Consider the following 12,197-nt stretch of genomic DNA (forward strand, 5'->3'; position numbering starts at 1 on the left):
CACGATTGCACTTGCAACTAAGATATACTTGAGATTAGCCCAGTTTTATCTTTTCAAGTGATTGTTTATCTAATTTAGATACTGCTTTTACGGAGAGTTTAGGATATCCTAAACGTACTTTGTCCATGTACATTTGCACAATACAAACTCGCTTTGCTTTGCAGCGAAGGCGAACTGTAAAATTCACACGACAGTTTTTGTGCAACGTATGGATTGTATGCTATACGCTATTAGCAGAGCCAGGTTATAAACTGTACAGTAGGCCAAAACAAAACAAGGTAGGCGTGGACGTTTTCGACCAAACGGCGAGAAAATGAACAACTCATGCAGCAAGTAGACGATGACCTTTGGCTGTTAGGACAAAACTACTGTACATAGTAGAGCTAAATTCCTGGATTCTGCACAGAAAATGTTTCGGTAGCAAAATCGGCCGACGAAGCTTCATACTCCAGCTTACGGGGGGGTTGACGGATGCTTACGCGGTGAAGCGGAAGCAGGTGGTCCAAAGAGAAGTGAACCCAGCGCAGAGAAGACCATCTGGAAAGCGAAGGAAATGTGTGGAAGAAAGTCGTAAAATTATATAGTTACAGTTTGAAGTCACTGCAACAGGCCAACTTGAGGATTGTGTGGTAACGGCGACTGGAAACTTACACAATGCAAAAACTGCACGACGTAAATAGATCAACATGGGTCCTGCTGTAAACTGTAAAGACTTACCACATTGTGTGTGGGATACATATGAGCTTTTTCTGCAATAGTTAGCGTTTTGTTAAGATACCTACCATCAGAATAATGATTGTTTATGTTTCAACTGATAAATATAGTTTTTTTTTCGTTTCTTACAAATGTGTGCAACGTCATCAAAGGTCGAATTACGGTAGATATGTTAGTTTTTGTTTCTACTGAACAAGCAAAATACATCCTAAATTCATTACGGAAGTATATAGTTTTGAGTTTTGCGCTAAATTAAATCAAAAAGTACATTTTTAAGGATGGTGTCGTTTTCGACACCACCGGCCGTTAGAGGTAAACTTGTTTTCCGGCCGTTCTAGTGTTAAGGGCGCTTTCACCCCTAACCCTAACCCCTCAAATACATGGAGTCATTTTTTCAGAGGCGACAGGTCATAAAGTTCTAACCCTGAACATTTAGAAACCGGTATTGTCTTTATTTCAGAGCCTAAGGAACTATCTTTCCGGCCGTAATGCAAAAAAGCCGTAAGCCTAACAACTTCTTCACTCAAATCGGCAGCTCAGACGATCAGAAAAGGCCGAGCCCATTGAAAAAGTTGGCGAACCATTTCGGTCGATATGGAATTGCAGTACCCCAAAAAACAGTTTCACGGTGGAGAACCTGTGCAGACACCATTTCCTACGATACTAACCCTCAATTTTAAGGGCGCTTTCACCCCTAACCCTAACCACTCAAATACATGGAGTCATTTTTCCAGATGCGACCGGTCATAAAGTTCTAACCCTGAACATTTAGAAACCGGTATTGTCTTTATTTTAGAGCCTAAGGAACTATCTTTACGGCCGTAATGCAAAAAAGCCGTAAGCCTAACAACTTCTTCACTCAAATCGACAGCTCAGACGATCAGAAAAGGCCGAGCCCATTGAAAAAGTTGGCGTACCATTTCGGTCGATATGGAATTGCAGTACCCCAAATAACAGTTTCACGATGGAGAACTTGTCCAGACACCATTTCCTACGATACTAACCCTCAATTTTAAGGGCGCTTTCACCCCTAACCCTAACCCCTCAAATACATGGAGTCATTTTTTCAGAGGCGACAGGTCATAAAGTTCTAACCCTGAACATTTAGAAACCGGTATTGTCTTTATTTCAGAGCCTAAGGAACTATCTTTCCGGCCGTAATGCAAAAAAGCCGTAAGCCTAACAACTTCTTCACTCAAATCGGCAGCTCAGACGATCAGAAAAGGCCGAGCCCATTGAAAAAGTTGGCGAACCATTTCGGTCGATATGGAATTGCAGTACCCCAAAAAACACTTTCACGGTGGAGAACTTGTGCAGACACCATTTCCTACGATACTAACCCTCAATTTTAAGGGCGCTTTCACCCCTAACCCTAACCACTCAAATACATGGAGTCATTTTTCCAGATGCGACCGGTCATAAAGTTCTAACCCTGAACATTTAGAAACCGGTATTGTCTTTATTTTAGAGCCTAAGGAACTCTCTTTCCGGCCGTAATGCAAAAAAGCCGTAAGCCTAACAACTTCTTCACTCAAATCGACAGCTCAGACGATCAGAAAAGGCCGAGCCCATTGAAAAAGTTGGCGTACCATTTCGGTCGATATGGAATTGCAGTACCCCAAAAAACAGTTTCACGGTGGAGAACTTGTGCAGACACCATTTCCTACGATACTAACCCTCAATTTTAAGGGCGCTTTCACCCCTAACCCTAACCCCTCAAATACTTGGAGTCATTTTTCCAGGTGCGACCGGTCATAAAGTTCTAACCCTGAACATTTAGAAACCGGTATTGTCTTTATTTTAGAGCCTAAGGAACTATCTTTACGGCCGTAATGCAAAAAAGCCGTAAGCCTAACAACTTCTTCACTCAAATGGACAGCTCAGACGATCAAAAAAGGCCGAGCCCATTGAAAAAGTTGGCGTACCATTTCGGTCGATATGGAATTGCAGTACCCCAAATAACAGTTTCACGATGGAGAACTTGTCCAGACACCATTTCCTACGATACTAACCCTCAATTTTAAGGGCGCTTTCAACCCTAACCCTAACCCCTCAAATACATGGAGTCATTTTTTCAGAGGCGACAGGTCATAAAGTTCTAACCCTGAACATTTAGAAACCGGTATTGTCTTTATTTCAGAGCCTAAGGAACTCTCTTTCCGGCCGTAATGCAAAAAAGCCGTAAGCCTAACAACTTCTTCACTCAAATCGGCAGCTCAGACGATCAGAAATGGCCGAGCCCATTGAAAAAGTTGGCGAACCATTTCGGTCGATATGGAATTGCAGTACTCCAAAAAACAGTTTCACGATGGAGAACTTGTCCAGACACCATTTCCTACGATACTAACCCTCAATTTTAAGGGCGCTTTCACCCCTAACCCTAACCACTCAAATACATGGAGTCATTTTTCCAGATGCGACCGGTCATAAAGTTCTAACCCTGAACATTTAGAAACCGGTATTGTCTTTATTTTAGAGCCTAAGGAACTATCTTTCCGGCCGTAATGCAAAAAAGCCGTAAGCCTAACAACTTCTTCACTCAAATCGACAGCTCAGACAATCAGAAAAGGCCGAGCCCATTGAAAAAGTTGGCGTACCATTTCGGTCGATATGGAATTGCAGTACCCCAAAAAACAGTTTCACGGTGGAGAACTTGTGCAGACACCATTTCCTACGATACTAACCCTCAATTTTAAGGGCGCTTTCACCCCTAACCCTAACCCCTCAAATACTTGGAGTCATTTTTCCAGATGCGACAGGTCATCAAGTTCTAACCCTGAGCATTTAGAAACCGGTATTGTCTTTATTTTAGAGCCTAAGGAACTATCTTTACGGCCGTAATGCAAAAAAGCCGTAAGCCTAACAACTTCTTCACTCAAATCGGCAGCTCAGACGATTAGAAAAGGCCGAGCCCATTGAAAAAGTTGGCGAACCATTTCGGTCGATATGGAATTGCAGTACCCCAAAAAACAGTTTCACGGTGGAGAACTTGTGCAGACACCATTTCCTACGATACTAACCCTCAATTTTAAGGGCGCTTTCACCCCTAACCCTAACCCCTCAAATACATGGAGTCATTTTTTCAGAGGCGACAGGTCATAAAGTTCTAACCCTGAACATTTAGAAACCGGTATTGTCTTTATTTTAGAGCCTAAGGAACTCTCTTTCCGGCCGTAATGCAAAAAAGCCGTAAGCCTAACAACTTCTTCACTCAAATCGACAGCTCAGACGATCAGAAAAGGCCGAGCCCATTGAAAAAGTTGGCGTACCATTTCGGTCGATATGGAATTGCAGTACTCCAAAAAACGGTTTCACGATGGAGAACTTGTCCAGACACCATTTCCTACGATACTAACCCTCAATTTTAAGGGCGCTTTCACCCCTAACCCTAACCACTCAAATACATGGAGTCATTTTTCCAGATGCGACCGGTCATAAAGTTCTAACCCTGAACATTTAGAAACCGGTATTGTCTTTATTTTAGAGCCTAAGGAACTATCTTTCCGGCCGTAATGCAAAAAAGCCGTAAGCCTAACAACTTCTTCACTCAAATCGACAGCTCAGACGATCAGAAAAGGCCGAGCCCATTGAAAAAGTTGGCGTACCATTTCGGTCGATATGGAATTGCAGTACCCCAAAAAACAGTTTCACGGTGGAGAACTTGTGCAGACACCATTTCCTACGATACTAACCCTCAATTTTAAGGGCGCTTTCACCCCTAACCCTAACCCCTCAAATACATGGAGTCATTTTTTCAGAGGCGACAGGTCATAAAGTTCTAACCCTGAACATTTAGAAACCGGTATTGTCTTTATTTTAGAGCCTAAGGAACTCTCTTTCCGGCCGTAATGCAAAAAAGCCGTAAGCCTAACAACTTCTTCACTCAAATCGACAGCTCAGACGATCAGAAAAGGCCGAGCCCATTGAAAAAGTTGGCGTACCATTTCGGTCGATATGGAATTGCAGTACTCCAAAAAACGGTTTCACGATGGAGAACTTGTCCAGACACCATTTCCTACGATACTAACCCTCAATTTTAAGGGCGCTTTCACCCCTAACCCTAACCACTCAAATACATGGAGTCATTTTTCCAGATGCGACCGGTCATAAAGTTCTAACCCTGAACATTTAGAAACCGGTATTGTCTTTATTTTAGAGCCTAAGGAACTATCTTTCCGGCCGTAATGCAAAAAAGCCGTAAGCCTAACAACTTCTTCACTCAAATCGACAGCTCAGACGATCAGAAAAGGCCGAGCCCATTGAAAAAGTTGGCGTACCATTTCGGTCGATATGGAATTGCAGTACCCCAAAAAACACTTTCACGGTGGAGAACTTGTGCAGACACCATTTCCTACGATACTAACCCTCAATTTTAAGGGCGCTTTCACCCCTAACCCTAACCCCTCAAATACTTGGAGTCATTTTTCCAGATGCGACAGGTCATAAAGTTCTAACCCTGAGCATTTAGAAACCGGTATTGTCTTTATTTTAGAGCCTAAGGAACTATCTTTACGGCCGTAATGCAAAAAAGCCGTAAGCCTAACAACTTCTTCACTCAAATCGGCAGCTCAGACGATTAGAAAAGGCCGAGCCCATTAAAAAATTTGGCGAACCATTTCGGTCGACATGGAATTGCAGTACCCCAAAAAACACTTTCACGGTGGAGAACCTGTGCAGACACCATTTCCTACGATACTAACCCTCAATTTTAAGGGCGCTTTCACCCCTAACCCTAACCACTCAAATACATGGAGTCATTTTTCCAGATGCGACCGGTCATAAAGTTCTAACCCTGAACATTTAGAAACCGGTATTGTCTTTATTTTAGAGCCTAAGGAACTCTCTTTCCGGCCGTAATGCAAAAAAGCCGTAAGCCTAACAACTTCTTCACTCAAATCGACAGCTCAGACGATCAGAAAAGGCCGAGCCCATTGAAAAAGTTGGCGTACCATTTCGGTCGATATGGAATTGCAGTACCCCAAATAACAGTTTCACGATGGAGAACTTGTCCAGACACCATTTCCTACGATACTAACCCTCAATTTTAAGGGCGCTTTCACCCCTAACCCTAACCCCTCAAATACATGGAGTCATTTTTTCAGAGGCGACAGGTCATAAAGTTCTAACCCTGAACATTTAGAAACCGGTATTGTCTTTATTTCAGAGCCTAAGGAACTATCTTTCCGGCCGTAATGCAAAAAAGCCGTAAGCCTAACAACTTCTTCACTCAAATCGGCAGCTCAGACGATCAGAAAAGGCCGAGCCCATTGAAAAAGTTGGCGAACCATTTCGGTCGATATGGAATTGCAGTACCCCAAAAAACAGTTTCACGATGGAGAACTTGTCCAGACACCATTTCCTACGATACTAACCCTCAATTTTAAGGGCGCTTTCACCCCTAACCCTAACCACTCAAATACATGGAGTCATTTTTCCAGATGCGACCGGTCATAAAGTTCTAACCCTGAACATTTAGAAACCGGTATTGTCTTTATTTTAGAGCCTAAGGAACTATCTTTCCGGCCGTAATGCAAAAAAGCCGTAAGCCTAACAACTTCTTCACTCAAATCGACAGCTCAGACAATCAGAAAAGGCCGAGCCCATTGAAAAAGTTGGCGTACCATTTCGGTCGATATGGAATTACAGTACCCCAAAAAACAGTTTCACGGTGGAGAACTTGTGCAGACACCATTTCCTACGATACTAACCCTCAATTTTAAGGGCGCTTTCACCCCTAACCCTAACCCCTCAAATACTTGGAGTCATTTTTCCAGATGCGACAGGTCATAAAGTTCTAACCCTGAGCATTTAGAAACCGGTATTGTCTTTATTTTAGAGCCTAAGGAACTATCTTTACGGCCGTAATGCAAAAAAGCCGTAAGCCTAACAACTTCTTCACTCATATCGGCAGCTCAGACGATCAGAAAAGGCCGAGCCCATTGAAAAATTTGCCGAACCATTTCGGTCGATATGGAATTGCAGTACCCCAAAAAACAGTTTCACGGTGGAGAACTTGTGCAGACACCATTTCCTACGATACTAACCCTCAATTTTAAGGGCGCTTTCACCCCTAACCATAACCCCTCAAATACTTGGAGTCATTTTTCCAGATGCGACAGGTCATAAAGTTCTAACCCTGAGCATTTAGAAACCGGTATTGTCTTTATTTTAGAGCCTAAGGAACTCTCTTTACGGCCGTAATGCAAAAAATCCGTAAGCCAAACAACTTCTTCACTCAAATGGACAGCTCAGACGATCAGAAAAGGCCGAGCCCATTGAAAAAGTTGGCGTACCATTTCGGTCGATATGGAATTGCAGTACCTCAAAGAACAGTTTTACGATGGAGAACTTGTCCAGACACCATTTCCTACGATACTAACCCTCAATTTTAAGGGCGCTTTCACCCCTAACCCTAACCCCTCAAATACATGGAGTCATTTTTTCAGAGGCGACCGGTCATAAAGTACTAACCCTGAACATTTAGAAACCGGTATTGTCTTTATTTTAGAGCCTAAGGAATTCTCTTTCCGGCCGTAATGCAAAAAAGCCGTAAGCCTAACAACTTCTTCACTCAAATGGACAGCTCAGACGATCAGAAAAGGCCGAGCCCATTGAAAAAGTTGGCGTACCATTTCGGTCGATATGGAATTGCAGTACCCCAAAAAACAGTTTCACGGTGGAGAACTTGTGCAGACACCATTTCCTACGATACTAACCCTCAATTTTAAGGGCGCTTTCACCCCTAACCCTAACCCCTCAAATACTTGGAGTCATTTTTCCAGATGCGACCGGTCATAAAGTTCTAACCCTGAACATTTAGAAACCGGTATTGTCTTTATTTTAGAGCCTAAGGAACTATCTTTACGGCCGTAATGCAAAAAAGCCGTAAGCCTAACAACTTCTTCACTCAAATGGACAGCTCAGACGATCAGAAAAGGCCGAGCCCATTGAAAAAGTTGGCGTACCATTTCGGTCGATATGGAATTGCAGTACCCCAAATAACAGTTTCACGATGGAGAACTTGTCCAGACACCATTTCCTACGATACTAACCCTCAATTTTAAGGGCGCTTTCACCCCTAACCCTAACCCCTCAAATACATGGAGTCATTTTTTCAGAGGCGACAGGTCATAAAGTTCTAACCCTGAACATTTAGAAACCGGTATTGTCTTTATTTCAGAGCCTAAGGAACTATCTTTCCGGCCGTAATGCAAAAAAGCCGTAAGCCTAACAACTTCTTCACTCAAATCGGCAGCTCAGACGATCAGAAAAGGCCGAGCCCATTGAAAAAGTTGGCGAACCATTTCGGTCGATATGGAATTGCAGTACCCCAAAAAACAGTTTCACGATGGAGAACTTGTCCAGACACCATTTCCTACGATACTAACCCTCAATTTTAAGGGCGCTTTCACCCCTAACCCTAACCACTCAAATACATGGAGTCATTTTTCCAGATGCGACCGGTCATAAAGTTCTAACCCTGAACATTTAGAAACCGGTATTGTCTTTATTTTAGAGCCTAAGGAACTATCTTTCCGGCCGTAATGCAAAAAAGCCGTAAGCCTAACAACTTCTTCACTCAAATCGACAGCTCAGACAATCAGAAAAGGCCGAGCCCATTGAAAAAGTTGGCGTACCATTTCGGTCGATATGGAATTACAGTACCCCAAAAAACAGTTTCACGGTGGAGAACTTGTGCAGACACCATTTCCTACGATACTAACCCTCAATTTTAAGGGCGCTTTCACCCCTAACCCTAACCCCTCAAATACTTGGAGTCATTTTTCCAGATGCGACCGGTCATAAAGTTCTAACCCTGAACATTTAGAAACCGGTATTGTCTTTATTTTAGAGCCTAAGGAACTATCTTTACGGCCGTAATGCAAAAAAGCCGTAAGCCTAACAACTTCTTCACTCAAATGGACAGCTCAGACGATCAGAAAAGGCCGAGCCCATTGAAAAAGTTGGCGTACCATTTCGGTCGATATGGAATTGCAGTACCCCAAATAACAGTTTCACGATGGAGAACTTGTCCAGACACCATTTCCTACGATACTAACCCTCAATTTTAAGGGCGCTTTCACCCCTAACCCTAACCCCTCAAATACTTGGAGTCATTTTTCCAGATGCGACAGGTCATAAAGTTCTAACCCTGAGCATTTAGAAACCGGTATTGTCTTTATTTTAGAGCCTAAGGAACTATCTTTACGGCCGTAATGCAAAAAAGCCGTAAGCCTAACAACTTCTTCACTCAAATCGGCAGCTCAGACGATCAGAAAAGGCCGAGCCCATTGAAAAATTTGCCGAACCATTTCGGTCGATATGGAATTGCAGTACCCCAAAAAACAGTTTCACGGTGGAGAACTTGTGCAGACACCATTTCCTACGATACTAACCCTCAATTTTAAGGGCGCTTTCACCCCTAACCATAACCCCTCAAATACTTGGAGTCATTTTTCCAGATGCGACAGGTCATAAAGTTCTAACCCTGAGCATTTAGAAACCGGTATTGTCTTTATTTTAGAGCCTAAGGAACTCTCTTTACGGCCGTAATGCAAAAAATCCGTAAGCCAAACAACTTCTTCACTCAAATGGACAGCTCAGACGATCAGAAAAGGCCGAGCCCATTGAAAAAGTTGGCGTACCATTTCGGTCGATATGGAATTGCAGTACCTCAAAGAACAGTTTTACGATGGAGAACTTGTCCAGACACCATTTCCTACGATACTAACCCTCAATTTTAAGGGCGCTTTCACCCCTAACCCTAACCCCTCAAATACATGGAGTCATTTTTTCAGAGGCGACCGGTCATAAAGTACTAACCCTGAACATTTAGAAACCGGTATTGTCTTTATTTTAGAGCCTAAGGAACTCTCTTTCCGGCCGTAATGCAAAAAAGCCGTAAGCCTAACAACTTCTTCACTCAAATGGACAGCTCAGACGATCAGAAAAGGCCGAGCCCATTGAAAAAGTTGGCGTACCATTTCGGTCGATATGGAATTGCAGTACCCCAAAAAACAGTTTCACGGTGGAGAACTTGTGCAGACACCATTTCCTACGATACTAACCCTCAATTTTAAGGGCGCTTTCACCCCTAACCCTAACCCCTCAAATACTTGGAGTCATTTTTCCAGATGCGACCGGTCATAAAGTTCTAACCCTGAACATTTAGAAACCGGTATTGTCTTTATTTTAGAGCCTAAGGAACTATCTTTACGGCCGTAATGCAAAAAAGCCGTAAGCCTAACAACTTCTTCACTCAAATGGACAGCTCAGACGATCAGAAAAGGCCGAGCCCATTGAAAAAGTTGGCGTACCATTTCGGTCGATATGGAATTGCAGTACCCCAAATAACAGTTTCACGATGGAGAACTTGTCCAGACACCATTTCCTACGATACTAACCCTCAATTTTAAGGGCGCTTTCACCCCTAACCCTAACCCCTCAAATACATGGAGTCATTTTTTCAGAGGCGACAGGTCATAAAGTTCTAACCCTGAACATTTAGAAACCGGTATTGTCTTTATTTCAGAGCCTAAGGAACTATCTTTCCGGCCGTAATGCAAAAAAGCCGTAAGCCTAACAACTTCTTCACTCAAATCGGCAGCTCAGACGATCAGAAATGGCCGAGCCCATTGAAAAAGTTGGCGAACCATTTCGGTCGATATGGAATTGCAGTACTCCAAAAAACAGTTTCACGATGGAGAACTTGTCCAGGCACCATTTCCTACGATACTAACCCTCAATTTTAAGGGCGCTTTCACCCCTAACCCTAACCACTCAAATACATGGAGTCATTTTTCCAGATGCGACCGGTCATAAAGTTCTAACCCTGAACATTTAGAAACCGGTATTGTCTTTATTTTAGAGCCTAAGGAACTATCTTTCCGGCCGTAATGCAAAAAAGCCGTAAGCCTAACAACTTCTTCACTCAAATCGACAGCTCAGACAATCAGAAAAGGCCGAGCCCATTGAAAAAGTTGGCGTACCATTTCGGTCGATATGGAATTGCAGTACCCCAAAAAACAGTTTCACGGTGGAGAACTTGTGCAGACACCATTTCCTACGATACTAACCCTCAATTTTAAGGGCGCTTTCACCCCTAACCCTAACCCCTCAAATACTTGGAGTCATTTTTCCAGATGCGACAGGTCATAAAGTTCTAACCCTGAGCATTTAGAAACCGGTATTGTCTTTATTTTAGAGCCTAAGGAACTATCTTTACGGCCGTAATGCAAAAAAGCCGTAAGCCTAACAACTTCTTCACTCAAATCGGCAGCTCAGACGATTAGAAAAGGCCGAGCCCATTGAAAAAGTTGGCGAACCATTTCGGTCGATATGGAATTGCAGTACCCCAAAAAACAGTTTCACGGTGGAGAACTTGTGCAGACACCATTTCCTACGATACTAACCCTCAATTTTAAGGGCGCTTTCACCCCTAACCCTAACCCCTCAAATACATGGAGTCATTTTTTCAGAGGCGACAGGTCATAAAGTTCTAACCCTGAACATTTAGAAACCGGTATTGTCTTTATTTTAGAGCCTAAGGAACTCTCTTTCCGGCCGTAATGCAAAAAAGCCGTAAGCCTAACAACTTCTTCACTCAAATCGACAGCTCAGACGATCAGAAAAGGCCGAGCCCATTGAAAAAGTTGGCGTACCATTTCGGTCGATATGGAATTGCAGTACTCCAAAAAACGGTTTCACGATGGAGAACTTGTCCAGACACCATTTCCTACGATACTAACCCTCAATTTTAAGGGCGCTTTCACCCCTAACCCTAACCACTCAAATACATGGAGTCATTTTTCCAGATGCGACCGGTCATAAAGTTCTAACCCTGAACATTTAGAAACCGGTATTGTCTTTATTTTAGAGCCTAAGGAACTATCTTTCCGGCCGTAATGCAAAAAAGCCGTAAGCCTAACAACTTCTTCACTCAAATCGACAGCTCAGACGATCAGAAAAGGCCGAGCCCATTGAAAAAGTTGGCGTACCATTTCGGTCGATATGGAATTGCAGTACCCCAAAAAACAGTTTCACGGTGGAGAACTTGTGCAGACACCATTTCCTACGATACTAACCCTCAATTTTAAGGGCGCTTTCACCCCTAACCCTAACCCCTCAAATACTTGGAGTCATTTTTCCAGATGCGACAGGTCATAAAGTTCTAACCCTGAGCATTTAGAAACCGGTATTGTCTTTATTTTAGAGCCTAAGGAACTATCTTTACGGCCGTAATGCAAAAAAGCCGTAAGCCTAACAACTTCTTCACTCAAATCGGCAGCTCAGACGATTAGAAAAGGCCGAGCCCATTGAAAAATTTGGCGAACCATTTCGGTCGACATGGAATTGCAGTACCCCAAAAAACACTTTCACGGTGGAGAACCTGTGCAGACACCATTTCCTACGATACTAACCCTCAATTTTAAGGGCGCTTTCACCCCTAACCCTAACCACTCAAATACATGGAGTCATTTTTC

The sequence above is a fragment of the Clavelina lepadiformis genome, chromosome 1 (assembly GCF_947623445.1).
Source record: "Clavelina lepadiformis chromosome 1, kaClaLepa1.1, whole genome shotgun sequence".
NCBI lineage: Eukaryota > Metazoa > Chordata > Ascidiacea > Aplousobranchia > Clavelinidae > Clavelina > Clavelina lepadiformis.